This window comes from Giraffa tippelskirchi, chromosome 8, assembly GCF_054371585.1.
Source record: "Giraffa tippelskirchi isolate mGirTip1 chromosome 8, T2T-mGirTip1v1.2.pri, whole genome shotgun sequence".
Classification (NCBI taxonomy): Eukaryota; Metazoa; Chordata; class Mammalia; order Artiodactyla; family Giraffidae; genus Giraffa; species Giraffa tippelskirchi.
Window position 1 is genome coordinate 38,647,915 of NC_137282.1, and position 23,875 is coordinate 38,671,789.

The 23,875-nt window shown below is 35.5% G+C and overlaps 1 long non-coding RNA gene across 1 annotated transcript in view; it reads right to left on the reverse strand.

Annotated features, from left to right (window-relative positions):
- LOC145516478 (uncharacterized) overlaps positions 1 to 23,875 on the reverse strand; it is a 56,723-nt gene extending 32,848 nt beyond the window's left edge. Inside the window, exons 1-2 of the long non-coding RNA XR_014061421.1 lie at positions 23,812 to 23,875; positions 12,396 to 12,525 (exon numbers count right to left, since the gene is read on the reverse strand). This is a non-coding gene — a long non-coding RNA (uncharacterized LOC145516478). The remainder of the gene's footprint in view (positions 1 to 12,395; positions 12,526 to 23,811) is intronic.

Consider the following 23,875-nt stretch of genomic DNA (forward strand, 5'->3'; position numbering starts at 1 on the left):
TCCTGAAATACGTAAGTAGAAAAGGAATCAAAATATTAAAAAAAAAATTTTTGCTTTTTGATAACTCACCAAAATAAAAGTAAGTTAACTTTTAAGATATTTCTGGAATTCCCTGCTGGGAAAATCCTGGTTAAGAATTGGCCTGCCAGTGCAGGGTACACAGGACGATTCCACATTCTACAGGATGATTAAGTCTGTGTGCCACAACTACTGAAGCCTGCAGGCTCTAGAGCCCATGTTCTGCAACGAGAGAAGCTACTACAATGACAAGCCTGCACACCACAACTAGAAAGCAGGCCCCATTAGGTGCAACTAGAGAAAGCTTGCAGATAGTAGGGAAGACTCAGTATAGCCAAAAATACATAAATAAATAAAATTTTAAAAATAAAGTAAAAAATATGTCTAATTAGTAAGTTAAAATACAGTTGACCATTGAACAAACAGGGGTTTGAACTACGTGAGTCCACTTATAAGCACATTTGTTTTTCACTGAATACTTCCTACAGTACTATATTCCTCAACTGTCTAAATCTACAGAGGGCCCACTGTAATGTTTTGGTTTTTTTTTTTTTTTTACTTTTTAAAAAATTTATTTATCTATTTTTTACTTTACACTATTGTATTAGTTTTGCCCTACATTGACATGAATCCACCATGGGTTTACACGTATTCCCCTTCCAGAACCCCCCTCCCACCTCCTCCCAATCCCATCCCTCTGGGTCATCCCAGTGCACCACTGTCATGTTGTAAGCAGATTTTTAAATTCAAGGAGGACTAGCACACCCTAACCCCCACATTGTTAAGGGGTCAAATGTATTATATTGTTTTATGATAAATATCAAATACATTAAAGGTCAAATTATAGAGCCATAAAAATAATTCATTTTACCTTTGCTGACAATTATTTATAATAGTAAAAAAAAAAAAGAATATACCTTAATGATAAAAATTTTTTTTCTCTTTTCTTTGAGTTAAACATCTCATCAGGGTTTGTGATACTCAAACTATTCCCTGCATTCAAACTTGGCAATTACTTCTACTTGTGAATAGTCTTTTATTTATATAGGAAAAAAAAAACTATTTTATTTGAACCTCATTAAATTATTTATCTGATTATGTAAATTGTAAATGTTTTAATAACAGAGTTACTTGAAATACATAATGCTACTGACAGCTAATTATATTGTAAATTGCATTATAGCATGTTTGCTATTTCAATTTTTACTCCTCAGCCAGGAGGTATAAAATTTGCAGTTAAGTATTCAAAGTATAATTACTTTAATAAATGTGCCATACGTTGCATATATTTTCAAACTCCTATTTACTAAAAGAATTGCAACTATGCTCCACTAACAACAAAAAACTTGACTCTGCCATATCAAAAGATAATTGAATTTTAAAACTATACCATTTAAATGGAAAGATTTTAAGAGCCTTGAAAGCATACTGATACACTTACTGAAAACACAGGTGTAAGTTAACTAAACTATTTTTTCATATTGTATATAGTTTATTCTAAAAAGTAGCTGTTAAGTAATTTCCCATCAAAAAGAGAATATGGAAAGTAGTATTATATACATATATAGTAGCTCTTTGGGCAGAGAACATGAAAAAGAATTAGATTATACATGAAGATTATTACAGATATCAACGACTAAAGGCAAAAAGGAAAGCAGGATGAAAATCTATTTTACATATTCATTGTCTGTTTTTATCAAGGATATCATGCTTTGGCAATAAAGATCTGCTGTCCCTAGGAGATGCTGATCAACTAACGTAGCATTCAGACTATACAATGACTCAGGTCAGCAGAAAATATTTAACAAGCTGGTAACACAGCTAAAAATGTCCAGAACACAGATAGATGCAATATTGCATATTATATACTATTTACAGATTTTTTTACTTGTTTTTATGTATTGCAACATCCCTTCTAGAATACAGCCCATTTGCAACATGTTATGCAAGTACAGAATTGGGAAACAGATTTTGCAAAAGCCTTACTTCAAAATCTTGTGATCTCAGAGTGGTCAAGTAGTCTCAGTGCACAGTGTGCAGAAAAGATACATGCTTCATTGCAGCCCAATTAACAACAGTCAAGAGATGGAAGCAACCTACATGTCCATTGACAGAGGAGTGGATAAAACAGATGTGGTACACATATACAATGGAATATTACTCAGCCATAAAAAGAATGAAATGATACCATTTGCATAAACATGGTTGGACCTAGAGATTATTTATACTAAGTAAAGTAAGGCAGACAGAAGAAGACAAATATCATATGATATCACTTATATGTGGAATCTAAAAACATGAGACAAATAGACTTATTTAGAAAACATAAACAGACTCACAGACTTAGAAAACAAACTTATGGCTACCAAAGGGGAAAGGTAGAAGGGAGAGATAAGCTAGGAGGTTGGGATTAACATATACACACTACTAAATATATATATTATATATATATGTATGTATGTTAATATATGTTATATATGTGTGTATGTATGTATGTTATATATGTACTACATATATATATGTATATATGTATGTAATAAACAAGGACCTACTATATAGTGCAGAGAACCCTACTAAATACTCTGTAGTAATCTATTTGGGAAAATAACCTGAAAAAAAAAGATATATATGTATGGAGGCAATGGTAATGAGTGTGTGCTTGGTCATGTTTGACTCTTTGCAACTCCATTGGCTTTCCCAAGCAAGAATACTGGAGTGGGTTGCCATTTCCTCCTCCAGGGAATCTTCCTGCCCCAGGGATTGAACCCATGTCTCCTGCGTCTCCTGCACTGGCAGGCAGATTCTTTACCACTTAAGCCACCTGGGAAGCATATGCATAACCAAATCACTTTGCCGTACACTGGAAACTAGCACAACATTGTAAATCAACTATACTGCAATATAAAATAAAAATTAATTAATTAACTAAAAAAGAGTTAACACTGCAGACTGGAGACTGGATCATAAAAAGACCTACTTGTCAAGTGGCTCTTGGCTGGTGGTTGGAAATCTGGTGAGAAAACTGCATTATAATAATAGTATAAAAATTTCCTTAGTGATAAAACTGGCTTACTGTGCTAAAACTGTTGTCAATGCTGCACATTTGCTTTCATTCTAGGAGTGTGGGAGTTTTGTATGTTCCTGGTAGGATGTCATTAAGGGTCTAACTCCAAATTTTGGTGTTTTATTGGAAATACTAAATTCTAAGTCTTCTACTATTCTAGCTCACATCTGGGCAAGCTAGTTAGAAAGTAGAAGGCTTGCTCCCTTCGTTTGTGCTGACATGAGGTTCAAACTATGACACTCTCATCCCAACCTCATCATTTAAACACCATAAAAACCTTCAGCTGGTCTCCTTTCCAAAATCTGTTTGGGTGCCATGCTGCTCCCACTCTTTCACCAGCAAGTCTTACTATGTGAGTATATACCTCTTCATATATAGAACTCTTCTTTTTATGCCAATTTCTACTCAGGAAATGGCAACCCACTCCAGTTTTCTTGCCTGGGAAATCCCATGACAGAGGACCCTGGTGCGCTACAGTCTGTGGGGTTCCAAGAATTAGCAGCTAAACCACCATCACCCATTCCAGTAGTATTAATACTTGGCTAGATTCATTCATACAGCTGATCTAGATACCACTTCTACTCTGTGTATAGTGAATTTCACTATCAGTTGTTTCAGCAGTGTACGCTGATTCAAAGAGTGATTTTTTTCTACAGTCTTTTCCAACTCAAATCAAATGATCTATGATAATAAATAATGACTGTCAGAAATAACAGCACAATTTTTTGCTCAGTCACTCAGTCATGTCTGACTCTTTGTGACCCCATGGACTGCAGCATGCCAGGCTTCCCTGTCCTTCACCATCTCCAGGAGTTTGCTTTAACTCTTGTCTATTGACTTGGAGATGCCATCCAAACATCTTATCCTCTGTTGTTCCCTTCTTCTCCTGCCTTCAATCTCTCCCAGCAGAAAATTGAGTTTTTAATAATATCTTACAAATTCATTATCATTTGAATTTTTAATATAAAATTATTATATATCAGTATATGATTATCAAAACAATGCATATATAAAATATCTTATATTTGATGAATATTTATTAAAATAAAATTTTCTGGTTTGTGTCTTAATTTGATATAAGACCTATGTAAAATCAATAAATGTACAAATACATACCAAAATTTCAATGATTTATTATGAAAAAGTGTTTTAATGATCTGTAATATTATAAGAACTGCACTGTGCTGTTTTTATCCAATATACTTAGAACAACAACAAAAATAAATGGACTGGTTTAAAAGGATTTGTTACTCAGGAATTGGCATTTTCCAATTTTCAACAACTTCATCAGTTAAGCACTATGTCCCTTTGTTTGTTCTACTGAATTTTTTTTTTACTTCTAAGATATTCTTCTCTGGTAAGATTCCAAATACATGTGGAATATGTGAGTAGGGACAATGTTGAAAGTGCAATTAAGAAAGATTCACAGATGAATTCCTGTAAGGACCAGTTTTAAGGAAGAGTATAAATAGAGTATGAGAATCTGAAAATTATCTTAAGATTCTTTGAAGTATCATGAACTTTGGAAAGTGTCATATTTCCTAAGATAGCCATGTGCACGCTCAGTCACTTCAGTTGTGTCCAACTCTTTGTGACCTCATGGACTGTGGCAGCCAGACTGCTTCTGTCCATGGGGATTCTCCAGCCAAGAATATTTAAGCGGGCTGCCATGCCCTCTTCCAGGGGATCTTCCCAACCCAGGGATGGAACCAGCATCTCATGTCTCCTGTACTGGCATTCAGGTTCTTTACTACTAGCGCCACCTGGGAAGCCCCTCATCATACATCACTGTAAAGACTGCCACACTGTTCTGACTTCAACTTGATCACTGTTCGCATATCCAACTGTAGGAATATTCTACAGCAGGCTCACAAGGCCCAATAAAGAAGCTGACTCAAATTGCATAGGCTGAAGGAATGATGAGGTACAAAGCACAAATAATGTGAATTTTTAACAGAATATAGATTCAAGTATAGGAGAAGTGCTTCTCTAGGACTGCCCATAAACTGTTCAAGCATTCTGTGATTCTAAATAATAGAGAAGAGAGAGACAGAGATTATTTAGAAAATATATTAAATGACTTCAGAGATTTTATTTGAAAGAAAAGTATGATTTAACTTGAACACAGCAGGACATGATACAGAAGTGGAGAAAATAATTAAATGGCAAATATGTTCATTTCAAGATTTTTTTCATTAACATATTCTCCCCATTCTTAACGGGGAGATGGTCTTTAATTCCAGATAATCACTTTAATTATTGTTTTCTTTATACTTCTTTGAAAATGTTGCTGATGTTGAGAGAAGAATCCTGAAATATACATACATGTCAAAGATGTTGCTATTTCTATACATGGTTTAATGAGAACAATTTAGCTTTTTATTCCACAGTGAGGGAAAATTCAATTTATATAAAGTGACATGCTTCTAAGATGCTTTATAAATATTTTATTAAAGTGTAGGAAAAGGTTTTTCTAATATAATGTATTATTTTTTCATGATTCTATTGAAATGGACACTTTGGTTCCTTTGTTTTGTTTGTTTCTCCTCAAAATTTTTTCCCTTTGGAATTTTAAAAATATGTTTTTAATTGGAGGATGTGGGTATGCTACATATCTTGTCATGTCTGGCTCTTTGTAACCCTATAGACTGTAGCCCACCAAGCCCCTCTGTCCATGGGGTTCTCCAGGCAAGAATACCAGAGTTGGTTGCCATGCCCTCTTCCAGGGGATCTTCCCAACTCAGGGATAGAACCTGTATCTCTTGCTTCTTCTGCATTGGCAGGTGGGTATTTACCACTAGCACCACCTGGGAAACCCAACTGGAGGATAATTGCTTTACAATGTTGTGTTGGTTCTGCATACAACAACACGAATCTGACATAAGTATACATATATCCACCCCCTTTGAACCTCCCTGCCACCCACCCCATCCCACACCTCTAGACTGTCACAGAGCTCCAAGTTGAACTCCATGTGTTATACAGCAACTTCTCACTAGCTGATTCCTTTGCATGACATTTTAATTGAAGGCTATGAGACTGAAAGTTTAGACTTATTTATTGATGGCTGGGAAAGTTTTTGAACTTTTTTTTCATGTCATCATTCTGTAATAGCAAGAACAAATTTGACTCCATGTTGGATCTGTTCCTTTTACTTTATACTTTGTATTCTATTGCTTTTGCTGTAATTTAAGAATGTTGCCTATAGCCTGCAATATATAGAATAGCTCATTCTCAAGGCTCTGACCTTCAAAGGTATAATATTTTTTCATTCTTTTAGAGACAAAAAGTTACAGAACAGAGAATAACATTTGTCTTGCTGGGGATTTATAGGAACACCATGACCTGACAGCAGTAAGGAGAAAGGATTCTGACACTTGAGAAGTATGCAACAACTTTTCAGATCCATTCCTCTCTAAGCAGGAAAGAAGCCTGAATTATAAGTCAGGTAACATGGTTCTTTGGGACACTAGTCCACAATCTTCTCAGTACTCTGGTTTTCTGAATAATGTTGCTATCCCTTGCCTCAACAACTCATCTCTCAATTTATTGGTCTGTCATGTAGCAAGCAGTATGAGCTTGTACTCAGTAACCAATCTTTTCCCCTAATATCCCTTTGACAATTTAAAATATCATCATAGATGTTTAATGCATGTTAATCTACTTGTCTACAACCCATTTTATGTAAATTCTACATACATGAAAAATTAAGTAAAATTCGTGACAATAATGAGTTTCCTTAGCTCATTTTTTGTAGCATGGAGACTGTGCATATATTGGTTGCTAAAATATTCCCAGCTTTATGGCCCCAGCTGAAAGTTTCCAAGACTCTTTTTTTTTTTTTATAAATTTATTTATTTTAGTTGGGGGCTAATTACTTTACAATATTGTAATAGTTTTTGCCATACATTGACATGAATCAGCCATGGGTTTACATGTGTTCCCCTTCCTGGACCCCCCACCCACCTCCCTCCCCATCCCATCCCTCTGGGTCATCCCATTGCCCCGGCCCTGAGCCCTTGTCTCATGCATCGAACATGGAATGGTGTTCTGTTTCACATATGATAATATACATGTTTCAATGCTATTCTCCCAGAACGTCCCACCCTCACCTTCTCCCTCAGAGTCCATAAAATTGTTCTATGCATCTGTGTCTCTTATTCTGTCTCGCATATAGGGTTATCATTACCATCTTTCAAATTCCATATATATGCATTAGTATACTGTATTGTTGTTTTTCTTTCTGGCTTACTTCACTCTGTATAATGGGCTCCAGTTTCATCCATCTCAGTAGAACCGATTCAAATGCATTTTTTTAATGGCTGAGTAATATTCCATTGTGTATATGTACCACAGCTTCCTTATCCAAGACTCTTTACATAGGAAGTGTGGATATCCAGTTATGTTCCTCAGTCCCATTAGTTCTATTGTTGCCTTTTGTTTTGTTTTTCTGTATGCTCTCTAAACTGTTCTCTATCTCCATCCCGGTAAATTAATTCTACCTAGAGACATTACCACTTCTTTCTTGTCCTGACATGGGTGTTACTTGATTTCGATTCCCAGTTGTCTGCCAGACATAAAACTTAAGAGAAAGAAAAGAATGGAGACATTTATGTCATCCTGGATATCTGCTTGCAGAGCCACAATCTAAAGTGTTCCACTACAAAGAGGAATAGAAATGACTAAGTTTATTGTTTCATCAGGAGTAGTTTTCCTTAACTATGAAACATTTGTCTTCTATCACATAGTAAAACTCACTTGTGTGTTTCGGGCTTCCCATTTGGTGCATAGTAAAGAATCTATATGCCATCACAGGAAATGCAACAAATGCAGATTCGATCCCTGGGTCAAGATGATCCCCTGGAAAAGGAAATGGCAACCCTCTCCAGTATTTTTGCCTGGACAGAGGAGCCTGGTGAGTTACAGTCCATGGGGTCGCAAAGAGTTGGATATGACTGAACACACACATAATTGTGTATTTTATTCTCCAAACAGCTATTTGTATTTCTTTTCTTTTTCTCTGTTTTCAGTTATGTCCTAGCCTTGAACAAGAAGAGATTGATGACTAAAGTTGTCTAGTGATTTACTAGACCATCTACTCCATTTATTGTGGAAAATCTCATTCCTTTATTAATGTTATTATTTACTAAGCAGCATATGCCAAATGCTGTAGCTGAAACTGCTTGGTTTCTCAAATCAATCCTTTAAAAACCAACTTTATTTTTAGTGTTAAATAACTTACAAAATTGGCTTCAAGTGAAGCTATGCTAAATGTGTAAAACTGGCTTGTAAAATAACTGCCCACTGTAGCTACAAGTTCAAACCTACATTAATATTCATTTGGCATCTTTCCAAACCAATTATTTCAGATTTAAAATTTTATTCTCCATAGGAACATTCCCTAACTTTTATCTCTGTCCCTTTTTAAGTTACTTTTAGTCATTATCCTTTTTTTTTGTGAAAATATGAATGTTGTGTTAATTTACAAAAAGAAACTGACAAAAACATAACCAAATTACAAGTAAATACTCAAATGTGATAATTTAAGATAATAATAAAAAGTAATGATTAATGTTGTGAATATTTACAAAATTTATATGCATTTACTTTTTAATACTAACACCCATGTTGCTGTAAGTAAAGGATATAAGAAGAATATAAGAGAGATGGAATGGTCATCCTTATAAATCAAGATTACAAACTCATTATCTTTTTTGTTTCTATAAGGAGAAAAATACTACTATTTACTAATTTATCATCATATTTTTGTATATATTATCTTTATTAGTTTTAAATAACTTTGGCTTTAATCATAAACTCAAATAATGTTATGTATATTACAATAATTGAAATGGCTTGCCTGATGTCTTCTGTTGTCACCGAACTGCACAGAAAAATTATCCAAAATTTGAAAGTAAGTCAAAAGAATATATAGTAGGATTACAATGTCATACCAGGTATTGCTCAACAACTTCCTCTACCCTTAGGTTTATTTAATTATTTAGGGGAATGTTCCCATGTGCTGACTTTGCTGTTTACTGCTTGATTAATGCCCATACAATGTAAAATACTTGGTAATATGCAGATTTCCATCCAAGAGAGAAGACAACCCCCAAATTAATGGAAATATTATCCTATATGATATTTTCTAGTTCTATATCTAACTTAACTACATTATTATAATATCTTAATTTTTAATGACTGTTAATACCTAATTCTCAAAATGCTGAGCATTATCATTTTACTGATTTCCTCATTAAGTGGTGAAAAAAATCTTTGACATGTTCATATCATACTTGTAGAAAAGTACGCTTTTACCTTTTTAAAAATTATACTTTGTCAGTATAAAATATAGTTTCCTATGTTTAATTATTGAATTTAATATTATATGTATAGCCACCATAATTGAAGTTAAGTCAAAGAGTTAGTTGCAAGTTTAAAATCTTTCTTTGACTAAAAATATTTAAATTTCTCTAACTGACCAAAATAAAGAACTTTTAAAGATAAGTGTTGATTCCCATTTGATTTTACAACTGACAAAAGTTGTACAGATTAATGAATTTTCTGAAACTTTCACTTTGATCTCAATGCCATTTAGCTCTTGACTTATCCCAGCTCAATAACCATTTTAAGAGGCAGATTTGTTCACTGGTTTATGTGTCTTTATTTCTTTTTGTAAAGTGTATAAACCCTGAATTCTTTTTATCCCCTCTCTCACTTGGCTCTTTATACTGTCTAAATGGAATTAATTTCTTCTGCTTCTCTCTGTCCTATGCTAGTTGCCCACAGAAATCTATAGTCAAGTGCATTTTCCTTCCATTTTTACAATTCAACTTAGTTTATAAGAAGGATTTAGGTATGAGCTTTTCTTATCTGCCAGGAGCCAAAATATTTCTCATCGCATTTCTTATTGAAACTATGCATGCAAGTTTAACTCAAAGGCAACAATAAAAGAAAATTTAAAATTTAAATATTTCATATCATTTACAAAGTATTTAAGTAAAGCATTTTTCTCATAAAGCCTCATCTATTGAAACATATGTAAAAATGTCAGACACTAGATAGGTAAATTTTACTTGGATTGAGGAATCAATGTAAGGAAATGATTTCATTTGCATGATGTAAATATTCACAGGTTTTAAAGTTAAAATTGATAAAAAAGAAAAATACCTCCTTTTACTCCACTGAACATATTGCATTCCTACTGGGAGAAGGTAGCTTATAAAACAGAGAAAACTATGTTGGAATTTTCAAAGTATCCAGCCTGATGTGTTGATGTGTTTCTTCACACATGTCCTGGCAGCTCTGAGGCTTCTTTGTCAATCAGAAGTACATGAGATATTACTAGTGAATGGCATTGTCATATCCCAACAAATTTGTCTTGCTAAAGTACCATCAGTCTAAACCAGAGGATTTTATTTTCCACTATTAAAGAATATAAAATAATACGTGAACCAACCTAAATCATATTCTTCTTCTTGTAAATCATCTTATTCAAATAGTCTCTCTGTTCACTTAAGCTCTGGTGCAAACACTAGAAAGACATATTCATATTCTCTTTGCAGAGTAAATTGTACTTCCTCAGAAACTACTGAGATTGATGGTTTACAACGTTACTTTTAACATTCTTATTTACACGGTATCGTTTTCCGTATATAAATTCAAGAAATCAACCTACTTTAGATCTTTCTACTGAAATCTTTCTCATGCATACTTTCTCTTTGTTTATTCTGGGAATTAAAATAGAGGTTTTTATCTTCAAATAAGCCACTATTATCTTCTTTGTATTTAAGAACAATGGCATTGCCATTCTATTTTAGGAAAGTATGTTTTTCAAGGTTTGGTCAAAGAAGGGAACCACTATGAGTGATAAAAAAGAAATTTATTATGCTGATATGATCCTATATAATTGTGAAACTGAGGTAGGCCCACCACGAAGTCTGTTACCTGGCCTCTGTACTTGTTCTGAAGTCAGCAGGACTGGCTACCAGGAAAGAGAGATGAACATGAAAAGGAGTACTCACACAAACTAGTTCCATCAGGGATGAACAGAAAGCCATTGAAATGAATCCACGTTTGTCTCTGATTACTTCTATTCTCCTACCTCAATGTAACTTGCAAAAGCACTGGTGCACTATATCCCAGAACTCAGTATGCACCATGCCTAGGAACTGAGGAAGCTAAGCAAAGAGATCAGGTGGAAGCTGAGGGAATTAAATCTCAGCTGCTACACTGACGAGATGGAGAATTTGGAGGAGCCAAGTGCCCTGAAATCACCAGTTACCATCAGAGTGACTCAGCTGAGACTGACAATGTGCTTGAGCTGAAGAAGTTCCCGGACTTCTATGGTTATTCTGTGCTTCACTTCCCTACCCCCTGCCACTGACCCGCCGCTAAATCCTGTGAAATTTACCTTGTATCCCAAGAAGCTTGCCATCATTGTACACTGTCTTTTTTAATTGAAATTTCCCCATTTGCTGTTATTTTCATTCATCTTGAACTTGTTCATTTGTGTGTGCTCAGTTCACTCAGTCCTGTCTAACTCTTCTGCAATGCCATGGATGGTAGCCCACAGGCTTCTCTGTCCATGGGATTTTCCAGTCAAGAATATTGGAATGGGTTGCCATTTCCTCATCCTGGGAATCTTCCCAACCCAGGGATCGAACCCGCATCTCCTGCATTGGCAGGCAGATTCTTTACCACGGAGCATCTGGGAAACCCTTAATTTGTGTATATAGGGCTCAATAGTATTTTCCAGGAAATTAATACACATAGTGACCTTTCAATTTGTTGAACATCTGGGAAGCTTTGATTTCTTTTAAAAATTCTGAGCTACTGAACACCTTTGTTATTGGTGGTAGTGGTAGTGCTATTTTAATTTTAGCTGCTGTCTCTGTTATATTGTTACTCTTATTATTGATTTGATAACCTCTAAGAGCACTGCTTCATTTATGCCTTCCTTTATATCTTCTTTTTTTTCTCCAAATGATTATTGATGATTATATTGATTTTTTAAACTTCAGTAGTTTCAGTGGTACAGTTAGATATTTCTTCCCAAATTTTCATTGTAATAAATGAGCTCTTGCTTCCCTGGTGGTTCAGATGGTAAAGTATCTGCCTACAATGCAGGAAACCCAGGTTTGATCCCTGGGTTGGGAAGATCCCCTGGAGAAGGGAACGGCTGCTACCCACTCCAATATTCTTGCCTGAAAAACCCCATGGGCAGAGGAGGCTGGCAGGCTACAGTCCATGGGGTTGCAAAGAGTCAGACACAACTGAGCAACTAACACTTCCAACATTTGCAGATACTTGCCTATTTCACTGACTCCTCTGGTGGTTCAGTAGGTAAAGAATCCACCTGTAATGCAGGAGATCTGAATTTGATCCTGGGGTCAGGAAGGTCCTCTGGAAAAGGAAATGGCAACCCACTCCGGTATTCGTGCCTGGAAAAGAAATCCCATGATGAGCCTGGTGGGCTATAGTTCATGGGGTCACAAGAGTTGCACACGACAGTCACTAAACCACAATCAACATCTATTTCATCTCAGGATATTTTTTTCCATAGTAAGTAAAGTGTCTTTTATTAGTGTCCACATGTTGTTGTTGTTGTTGTTTTAATTTTTAGGAGTCAATTATTTGCATGTTGCAGTGTTATCCATTTTCAGTCCCACTGTCATGTGTTAATTGAGAAAAATTTGCAATTTTCATCGTTGTTATTATCTATTGAGTTAAGGAGAACAACTTAGGTTTTAAAGCCTCTTTCATCACATTAATAAGTAGATATTTTTCCTGATTGAGTATGTACTTTTCTGCTTTGATATTTTAAATTTATCTCTGTGATTATTTGCATTATTCTGTTTTTTTTATAAATCTGATGACACCTTTATATCAATATTCATACACATATTTTCCACTCTTTTTACACCTTCCCTGATCATATAATCCCTTACCACACTGGGCTCCAACTGATATGCATTTTTATTTTTATGATTTTCAAGTTGTCCAATTTTTTATAGGCAGGACTTCTGTTCTTTATCCATCAACGGAAACTAAAATTAAAAACCTATGAACAGAATTTATACTGTCTTGACTCTCTATATATTTATCTAGGCTAAAAAATAGAATGACAGGATTGCATTTTTTTTTTTACATGAATCCTGTGTGAAGACCCCTGGCTGAATAGAAGTTGAATGTTATTTTTAAACATTAATGTAATATACACTAATAACTGCTTTAAAACACTCAAGTTTTGAAATTTATTTTGGCCCTTTTATTACGGACATCATTTTCCTTTAATTATATCTTTTGAGTTTCAAAATATCTTTCATATTTTTACCATATTTGTTTTAGAGATATATATCCAATTTAATTCAAATTTTGAGTATGTGCACTTTCTAGTTTTAAGAAATTTCTCCAAGTTTCTTCTTTAAGATTGGGGAGGAGAACTCCTAATACTCAAAGAGTGTACAGAAATCATACAATTGTTTGTTGTTGGCTTGTTGCTTGGTTGGTTTTTCATTTTCTCTGTTATCTGGACTTCAGCTTCCAAGAAAACTTGTAGCTGTAGCAGTGGTTGCAATTGGAGCCCACAGAGACCAAAATTTAGAGAGTCTGGAAACTTTTCCAAAATTTGGAGTTGTGATTGCAAGAGGATGGGGCCAACCCTTGCTGGTTTTTTTTTTTTTTTCTCACTGATCTCCCATCCCTTAACCCTGGATGTGGTTTTAGTTGTTGAGGTTCAGGGCAGAGTGAATTAACTAAAGCAATTCCATCTTTATGATTGGAAGAATGAAAAATGGAACCACAGGGAACCAAAAATTACCACAGAGATCAAAGAAAAGGGAGAACTCAGGAAAGCAACCTCACAAAATTTTTATGACTTTCTTGGCTCACCACTGATTTCAAGAAGAGTCTCAAATCAAAAGTGAAACCTTGTTTTTACTTTCAGAAAAGCCAGAAAAAAAAAAGAGCAAGATAAATCAAAGAAAGCAAAAGAAAGGATACAATAGTTACATGTGCTAAATCAATATATTTGAAAGCAGAATTGTAATTAAAAAATAACCAATATGCTTATTTGATGTGATCAGTGCACTGGATAAATGTTTAGCAAGACTGATCACAACAACAGCAACAAAACATAGAAGACATATATTACCAATATCAGGAATGAAAGATGGGATATAAAAAAAGACACCATACACATCAAGAGAATGAGGGAATATTGTGAAGAAATCTATAGCACAATTTTAGTAGCATAAATGAAATAAACCAATACCTTTGAAATCTATAAATTACTAAAAATTACTTAAGTTGAAATGGTGAATCTCTATAGTATTATAACTATTTAGAAATCAAAATTGTAATTAAAAACATTTAACTGAAGAAACCTTTAGGCCCAAATGTTTTTTCTGGCAAATTTTACCAACATTTAAAGAAGAAATAACACCAATTCTACAATATCCCTCTCAGAAGATAGAAACAAAAGAATATTTTGTAACTCATTTAATGAGGATAGAATTACCTTCATTTCAAATCAGAGACAGTACAAAGTAGAAAACAGTGTTTAATATCCATCATGCAAAATTCCCCAACAAAATATTAGCAAGTTTAACCAAACAGTATATAAAATGAATATATCACAATTGCTGCTGCTGCTGCTGCTAAGTCGCTTCAGTCATGTCTGACTCTGTGCGACCCCATAGACGGCAGCCCATCAGGCTCCGCCGTCCCTGGGATTCTCCAGCCAAGAACACTGGAGTGGGTTGCCATTTCCTTCTCCAGTGCATGAAAGGGAAAAGTGAAAGTGAAGTCGCTCAGTCGTGTCCGACTCTTAGCGACCCCATGGACTGTAGCCTACCAGGCTCCTCCGTCCATGGGATTTTCCAGGCAAGAGTACTAAGTGTGGTTTATTCAAGGAATGTAAGTCTGGTTCAAAAATAGAAAATTAATTAGTTTACTGTATTGTGTATCTCAAGGAGGAAAAGAACACATATGTCAACTGACACAGAAAAGGCACATTGCAAAAACACATCTATTCACAATGAAAACTGTCACTAAGCAAGGAACAGAAGGGGATATTCCTGCCTATAAAAGGAACCTATATTAAGCTTATCTCAAACATTATGCCAAAGGAAGAATGACTGAAGGTTTTCATTGTAAGATGAAAAAGAAAAGAAAAAGCAAAGATAGCTACACTTACTACCCCTACACTCATATTCAATATTGTAATTGAAGGTAGAAAGGAAGGGGAAAAAGGGTTATACCAGTTTATACCAGTCTGTTGTTCCATGTACTAACTGTGTTTCTTGACCTGCACACAGATTTCTCAGGAGGCAGGTCAGGTGGTCTGGTAGTCCCATCTCTTTCAGAATTTTCCACAGTTTGTTGTGATCTACAAAGGCAAAGGCTTTGGCATAATCAATTAAACAGAAGTAGACATTTTCCTGGAATTCTCTTGTTTTTCCTATGATCAATCAGATGTTGGCAATTTGATCTCCGGTTCTTCTGGCTTTTCTAAATCCAGATTGAACATCTGGGAGTTCATGGTTTATGAATTGTTGAAGCCTGGTTTGGAGAATTTTGAGGATTACTTCGCTAGTGTGTGAGATGTGTGCAACTGTGCGGTAGTTTGAACATTCTTTGGCCTTGCCCTTCTTTGGGATTGGAATGAAAACTGACCTTTTCCAGTCCTGTGGCCACTGCTGAGTTCTCCAAATTTGCTGGCATATTGGTAGCAGCACTTTAACAGCATCATCTTTTAAGATTTGGAATAGCTCAACTGGAATTCCATCACCTCCACTACCTTTGTTCATAATGATGCTTCCTAAAACCCACTTAACTTAGCATTCCAGAATGTCTGGCTGTAGGTGAGTGATCACACCATCATGGTTATCTAGGTCATGAAGATCTTTTTTGTACAGTTCTTCTCTGTATTCTTGCCACCTCTTCTTAATATCTTATACTTCTGTTAGGTCCATACCATTTCTGTCCTTTATTTGTGCCCATCTTTGCATGAAATGTTCCCTTGGTATCTCTAATTTTCTTGAGGAGATCTCTAGTCTTTCCCATTCTATTGCTTTCCTCTGTTTCTTTGCATTGATCAGTGAGGAAGGCTTTCTATCTCTCCTTGCTATTCTTTGGAACTCTGCATTCAAATGGTATATCTTTATTTTTCTCCTTTGCCTTTAGCTTCTCTTCTTTTCTCAGCTATTTTTAAGGCCTCCTCAGACAAACATTTTGCCTTTTTCATTTCTTTATCTTGAACACTGCCTCCTGTACAATGTCACGAACCTTTGTCCATAGTTCTTCAGGCATTCTCTCTATCAGATCTAATCCCTTGAATCTATTTGTCACTTCCACTGTATAATTGTAAGGAAATTGATTTAGGTCATACCTGAATGATCTAGTGGTTTTCCCTACTCTCTTTAAGTCTGAATTTGGCAATAAGCAGTTCATGACCTGAGTCATAGTCAGCTCCTGGTCTTGTTTTTGATGACTGTATAGAGCTCTCCATCTTTGACTGCAAAGAATATAATCAATCTAATTTTGGTATTGACAATCTGGTGATGTCCACGTGTAGATTTGTCTCTTGTGTAGTTGGAAGAGGGTGTTTTCTGTGACCAGTGCATTCTTTTGTCAAAACTCTGTTAGCCTTTGCCCTGCTTCATTTTGTACTCCAAGGCTAAACTTGCCTGTTACTCCAGGTATCTCTTGACTTCCTACTTTTGATTCCAGTCCCCTATGATGAAAAGGACTTCTTTTTCGGGTGTTAGTTCTAGGAGGTCTTGTAGTGCCTTATAGAACTGTTCAACTTCAGCTTCTTCAGCATCGCTGGCTGGGGCATAGAGTACAAATACGCAGAGTACATCATGTGAAATGTTTGGCTGGTTGGCTCACAAGTTGTAATCAAGATTGCCAAGAAAAATATCAGCAATCTCAGATATACAGATGACACCACTCTAATGGCAAAAAGTGAAGAGGAACTAAGGAGCCTCCTGATGAAGGTCAAAGAGGAGAATAAAAAACCTTGCTTAAAACTCAACATTCAAAAACAAAGATCATGGCATTTAGCTGGATCACTTCACACAAATATATGAGGAAAAATGGAAACAGTGACAGACTCTTGTTTTCTTGGGCTCCAAAATGACTGTGAATGGTGACTGCAGCCACTAAATTAAAAGATGCTTGCTCCTTGGAAGAAAATCCATGACAAACCTAGACAGTGTATTAAAGAGCAGAGACATCACTTTGCCGACCAAAGTCTATATATTCAAAGCTATAGTTTTTTCAGTAGTCATGTTTGGACCGAAGAGTTGGACCATAAGGAAGGATGGCAAAATGTGGTGCTGGAGAAGACTCTTGAGAGTACCTTTGATAGCAAGGAGATTAAGCCAATCAATCCTAAAGGAAATCCACCCTGAATATTCATTGGAAGGACTGATGCTGAAGCTGAATCTCCAATATTTTGGCCATCTGATGCGATGAGCTGATGCACTTGAAAAGATCCTGATGCTGGGAAAGATTGAGGGCAAGAGGGGAAGTAGGCAACAAAGGATTAGACTGCTAGATGGCATCACTGACTTAATGGACATGAGTCTGAGCAAACTCCAGGAGATAGTGAAGGACACGGAAGTCTTGTATGCTCCAGTCCATGGTGTTGTAAATAGTTGGACACAACTTAGCAACTCAGCAACAACAATAAATGCAGAGTAATGTGAAATGTGGGGCTGGATGACTCACAAGCTGGATATAAGATTACCTGGAGAAATATCAACAACCTTAGATACGCAGATGATACTCTAATAGCAAAAACCAAAGAGGAACTAAAGAACCTCTTGATGAGGGTGAGAGAGGAGAGTGATAATAACTTGTTTAAAATTTAACATTCAAAAAACTAAGATCATGGCATCTGGTCCTATCACTTCATGACAAATTCATGGGGAAAAAGTCATGGGGAAAAAACTGATGGGGAAACAATGACAGATTTTATTTTCTTGAGTTCCAAAATCACTGTAGATGGTGACCACTGCCAGGAAATTAAAAGTTGCTTGTTCCTTGGAAAAAAATCCATGACAAACCTAGACCACATATTAAAAAGCAGAGACATCACTTTGCTGACAAATTCTGAATAGTCTATTTTTGTTTTTCCAGTAGTCGTGTATGGATGTGAGAGTTGGACCATAAAGAATGCTGAGTGCTAAAGAATTGATACTTTTGAGTTGTGGTGCCGGAGAAGACTCTTGAGATTTCTTTGGACAGCAAGGAGATCAAACCAGTCAATCCAAAAGGAAATCGACCTTGAATATTCATTGCAAGAGCTGATGATAAAGTTGGAGCTTCAATACTTTGACCACCTGATGTGAAGATCAGATTCATTGGAAAAGACCCTAATGATGGGTAAGATTGAGGGCAAGTAGAGAAGGGGAGGACAGAGATGAGATGGTTGGATTCCATCCTCAACTCAGCAGACATGATTTTGAGCCAACTCTGGGAGATAGTGAAGGACAGCGAAGCCTGGCTTGCTGCAGTCTATGAGGTTGCAAAAAGTTGGACATGACTTAGCAACTGAACCTCAACAAATAGTAATAAGTAAAAAAGTAAGGAGCGCATGTGTGCTAAGTCACTTCAGTCTTGTCTGACTCAGCAACCCTATGGACTACAGCCCACCAAGCTTCTTTTTCTATGGTATTTTCCAGGCAAGAATACTGGAGTAGGTTGCCATACCCTTCTCCAGGGGATCTTCCCGACCCAGTAATCAAACACAGGTCTTCTGTGTTTTCTGCATTGGCAGGCAGGTTCTTTACTACTAGCTTCATCTAGGAAGCATAAAGTTGAGGTGCTCAGAGAATGTTGTGCCAGGAAGGACATTAAGGCATAGATATGGATTGCAAATAGAGGTCTGCTTTGTAAAAAACTGGTGACAGTTTTCATGGGACATGAAGAAAATATATAAGATCCCAGGAAACTGAACACGTGTAGGGTTTTTAATGGCCATAACAGGACAAATATGAATGGAATAATTAATAAGGAATATGATGATTAGGAGATTTCTAAGTGGTAAAGATCCCATCTGCCAATGCAGGAGACAAAAGAGATGTGGATTCAATTCCTGGGTCAGGAAGAGTCTCTGGAGAAGGAAATGGCACCCTCTCCAGTATTCTTGCCTGGACAATACCATGTACAGAGGAGCCTGGGGGGCTACAGTCCATGAGGCTGCAAAAAATTTGGACATGACTGAAGCAACTTAGCGGTGGTAGGACAGGCTAATCAGGGACTGTGTAAATCATAATAAATCTTGAGATTTTTAATTTTAGCTAACAATAGAAGGCATTTGAAAGTATAACCAAGAAAATGATGTAATATATGACATTATATATACAAATATATGTCTTTAAATATAGACAATAGATTGAGTGGTTGTACAGTAGTATTGGAAGTAATTGAGGAAGTCAAATCCTAGAGTAGATGAGAGAGGTTAGAATTCATCTTCCATTGGGTGAATTTAGATGAGAGCAGAGCTGTTTCTTCCAACATGTTAGTATTTGAAAATAGAAGCAGGAAAAAGTTTTATTAGTTACGTTAATCTTTGTTAACTTCAACACTGCTCTCTTTTCTTTATCCATGAGGAACATTAATAATGTATTTGTGTGGGTACATGTTTTTGGTAAAGTTTGTAAAATAACATATTTTATCTGTAATTAGATAACGTTGTTTTTTCTTCCTGTCAATGTTTCCCCTATAGTCACAATTCCTTGTGACCAAATGGTGTTGCAATGTCCACTGTTAATCTATGTAAGGGGAAGATGGCTAAAACACATTGAGTTTGATTTTAGTGTTTAATGTTTATGCAGTTCATGTTCATTTCTGGCTTCTGGGAATACTTGCACCTACTATACTGATGATCTTGTTACAAAAAAATGACTTTACTGAACTGAAGTATTGTAGAGTAATGGAAATCATTTGTAACTTTGACATTTATTCTAAACACTGGGTGTGCTAGGAAGACATACTTAATTGATCTAAAAAACAGAAGAAGAAATATTGAATGTTGTGCTATTGGAAGGATAAAAGCTGAAACGTGTGTATAAGAAAGACTAAAGTGACACAGTATGCAAGAGAAGTGGAAATGAATTATTATTATTAGATTTTTAGAAATTCAATTTGGATGAGAAATTAGGACTTCTGCTATTAGAATGAAGAAAAATGGGTACAGACAGTAGAGATTTAATAAATTATATAAACACTTTAACATGGTTTTTAACAAATTGTATCATTAAACTATTACAGGACAGTCCCTATTATGTCACCCTTTCTTTAAATATGTCTATGATAAAAAAAGATATAGCTATAACCAAGTTCTCACCTCTGATTCTATAAAAGGTAGTACTATACAGGTACTTAATTGATCCTTCTAAAATTTCTCCCAAACTCATCTATCATAGTTAAATTAGTAGAGCACCATAAACTAGCAAGAGGTGCAGAATGCTGTGTCTCTTCTCTGTTTCCAATAAATTATAATCACTTGACTTTTTCAGTAATTCTCAGGGCAATAAAAATGAAACAAAAAAGGAGGCAGTAGCTATTGATCACTATTTGTGAAGTCTCATGAAGTTACATGATTCTTTCCTTTCAGTAATGGATTACTATCTGTAGCCTACAAATTAGAACAAGTGGCACTGATATATTTCTTAAAAGGCAGTGATGAAAGAATTATTTGTGTTGTTTGAAAAGAGAAGTGGTTTCCATTTTGGTAAAAGAGAGTGATAAAGTAGAAAGAGAACATAACCCAGATGTATGAGTTCAGATTTTTAGTTACTAGTTATGCCACTTCGGGGGAAATAATTCATTTCTGTGAACCTCAGTTTACCAGTGTGCACTAATATAGTCAGATTTATAGCCTCTAAATTTGTGAATAATACAAAATTACACCTTATCATTCTAAAATGCTGGATGTACAAATTATTAGTCATCACAGTCTATAAACAGGATTTCAAAAACCTAAACATTATTTTTTTGTAAATTTGCTTTAGAAATAATATAAAGATTAAAGTACTATCAGTTTCTAAACATATTAATAAAATAACTCAATAACAAATAATATTGTGTTCATTTCTCACAAACTAAGGTATCTTCACATTAATGATTTACACATTCATTGGGGATCATTCATATCCTTTGTCCTAGAATACACTTCTACAGTAATAAATTATCTCTTCACAAAGTACTAAAGAGGAACGCTGAAATAGTCAACACAAGAAGATAAGAACCATTTTCCAGGTGAGTCATCAGACACTCCATCTGGTACAGAATTGACAGATTACCAGAAATTTTGGATGCACAATAAAAAAGTGAAAATCTAGTTTTATTGGAAGTTTTAAAATCAACAAGTTCCCCTCACTGAAGTAAAACAGTTCAATAGATCTTTAAATCTTATGAAAGCTTCATAACTACTTCTAGAATGAAGGTATTAAGACCTCTGTAGACACATTTTCAAGTTAAACAGCTATAATTGGTGAAAATTATAAACTACCACAGTTTTTAAGTTTCTTAAAATTGTCCTAAGGGAATACAGTAAATGAGAAAACATATATTCAAATAAATCTACTGAATCTTGAAAAGAATGGTAAGATATGTGGCATCTGAGTCATAACTCTCTCCTTTATCTACAAGATCACCACGAAATTCTAGTGAAATGTCTACTCTTGATATGCAGGTAAAATCACAGGGCTTCTTATTCTTCAAGCAACCTGTCAGATCAACAGCATTTTTCATGCACAGCTGCTTCAAACTGCAGAAGCTCTATGTCATGCAAGAACAGCTAAGAAGGCTGAGGTTCTATCCTACCTAACCCCATTCCTTGGGTCAGGCTCCACTTCAGCTAGAACTACGTCGCAAAGAGTCGGACATGACTAAGTGAGTGAACTGAACTGAAATGAACCTCAAAGTATGGAGGCCCCAGTTGCATTCACTGTAGCTCAATAGTAGCATTGAGATTTCTTGATTGGAGAGGCAAACCCAAAAGACCATAGTCTATTGTCCTTGCTGAGTTCTCCCAAGAGAACTCACAAAAGAAGTGTCATTCCAAGAGAAGTGGGCAATGTATCCATGCCTACGTGTGGAGCAGTGGCACAGGCTTTTGGCTTGTGGGGAGTTTCTGAAGCAATCCCAAAGAACTGACATTACTTGAAACAGTTTGGGGAAAATCAAGCTTAAGGGCACTTTAGAACACAACAGAGATTTTGGTGGTAAGAAATTAGGAGTAAGGGTGGTATTTTCATAAGTCAATAAACTAAACTCTACATAAACTGTTAATACAAGTTTACCAGAAAGAGCTAGGCAAAGAGGTTGCTAGTAACAGCCCTTCCTGGGTCAGACAAAATCTCCAAGAGTGGCTTGAAAGAATACCCTTGAAGAAGAAGCCTAAATTTAATTTGATCAGACTATGGAACAATATATACCTAAGGTAAATGTAAAAAACAATAGAGAAATCAGCTGTCAATTAGTGGAAACTGAAATCTAGATATAATATCAGCACAAGTAAGCAGATTAACAAACAGAGGCAGGGACATTCGAAGGCAACATTGTGAAAACCAATATTCGAAGGGTGACTGTGTGTGAGCTCAAGGCTGTTCTTCTGGAGAAAGAAATCAGAGTAAGCATCCTTCTGGGAAAAAAACAGAAAGCAAAACAGTACACCCAAGGTACTAAACAGATCAACAGACAAGCTCTTGAAGGGGCATGGGGAGTTATAGTGGTGGTGGTGCTGGTATCATAATACAAAATTATTGCCATGTTATCTAAAATATTCCATCTCTAATGAAAAATTATGAGATAATAAATAAGCACATAAGGAACAATGCATAGAAAGGAAATAAAGCAGAAATTGCTCATGGGGGATCCACAGCTTGAACTAAGCTGATGAAGACTTCAAAATAGCCATTGTAAATTTTCAAAGAATATCATGCTTAAAGAAGCTAAGGGAAGCATAATGGCAATATCTCATCATAATGACCATATTAATAAAAATATAGAAATTATAAAAATAGATTGAATGAATATTCTGCATTCTGGAATTGAGCACAATAATTAATGTGAGAAAGTAACTACAGGGACTCAACTGGCAAATATGAACCAGCACAAAAAGAAAAAGCAAAAGGATAAGAAAACATATAGATAGATCAATAGAGATTATGCAATCTGAAGAAGAGAAAGAATAAAGATAAATGAACAGAGTATCAAAAAAATATGGGATGCTTACTTGTACCAACATACAAATAATAAAAGCACAAAGGAAAGGAGAGAGATAGAGTGTAAGAAGTAGCTAAGGGACTGATAAGTAAAAATTTTCCAAATTATGATAAAAATATTAATTGTACACTCAAGAAACACAGTAAGTGCTAATTAGGACTATTTTAGCAGTTTCTTGGGCTTCCTAGGTGGCTCAGATGGTAAAGAATCTGCCTGCAATGCAGGAGACCAGGGTTCAGTCCCTGGTTTGGGAAGATCCTCTGGAGAAGAATACCCACCCCGGTATTCTTGCCTGGAGAATCCTCATGGACAGAGGAGCCTGGCAGAAAGAGTCAGACACAACTGAGTGACTAAGCACTAGCATTTTCTTAGTCACATCATAGTAAACATACTGCAAGATTAAGACAATGAAGATGTTATGAAAGCAACAAGGAAAAATAGCTTAATTTATATGAAAAGTTCCAATAATATTAATAGCTAACCTTAATCAGAAAAAATGAGGTTCAGAAGAGAAGTCAGTAGGATTACATATAGGTCGTGCTGAAA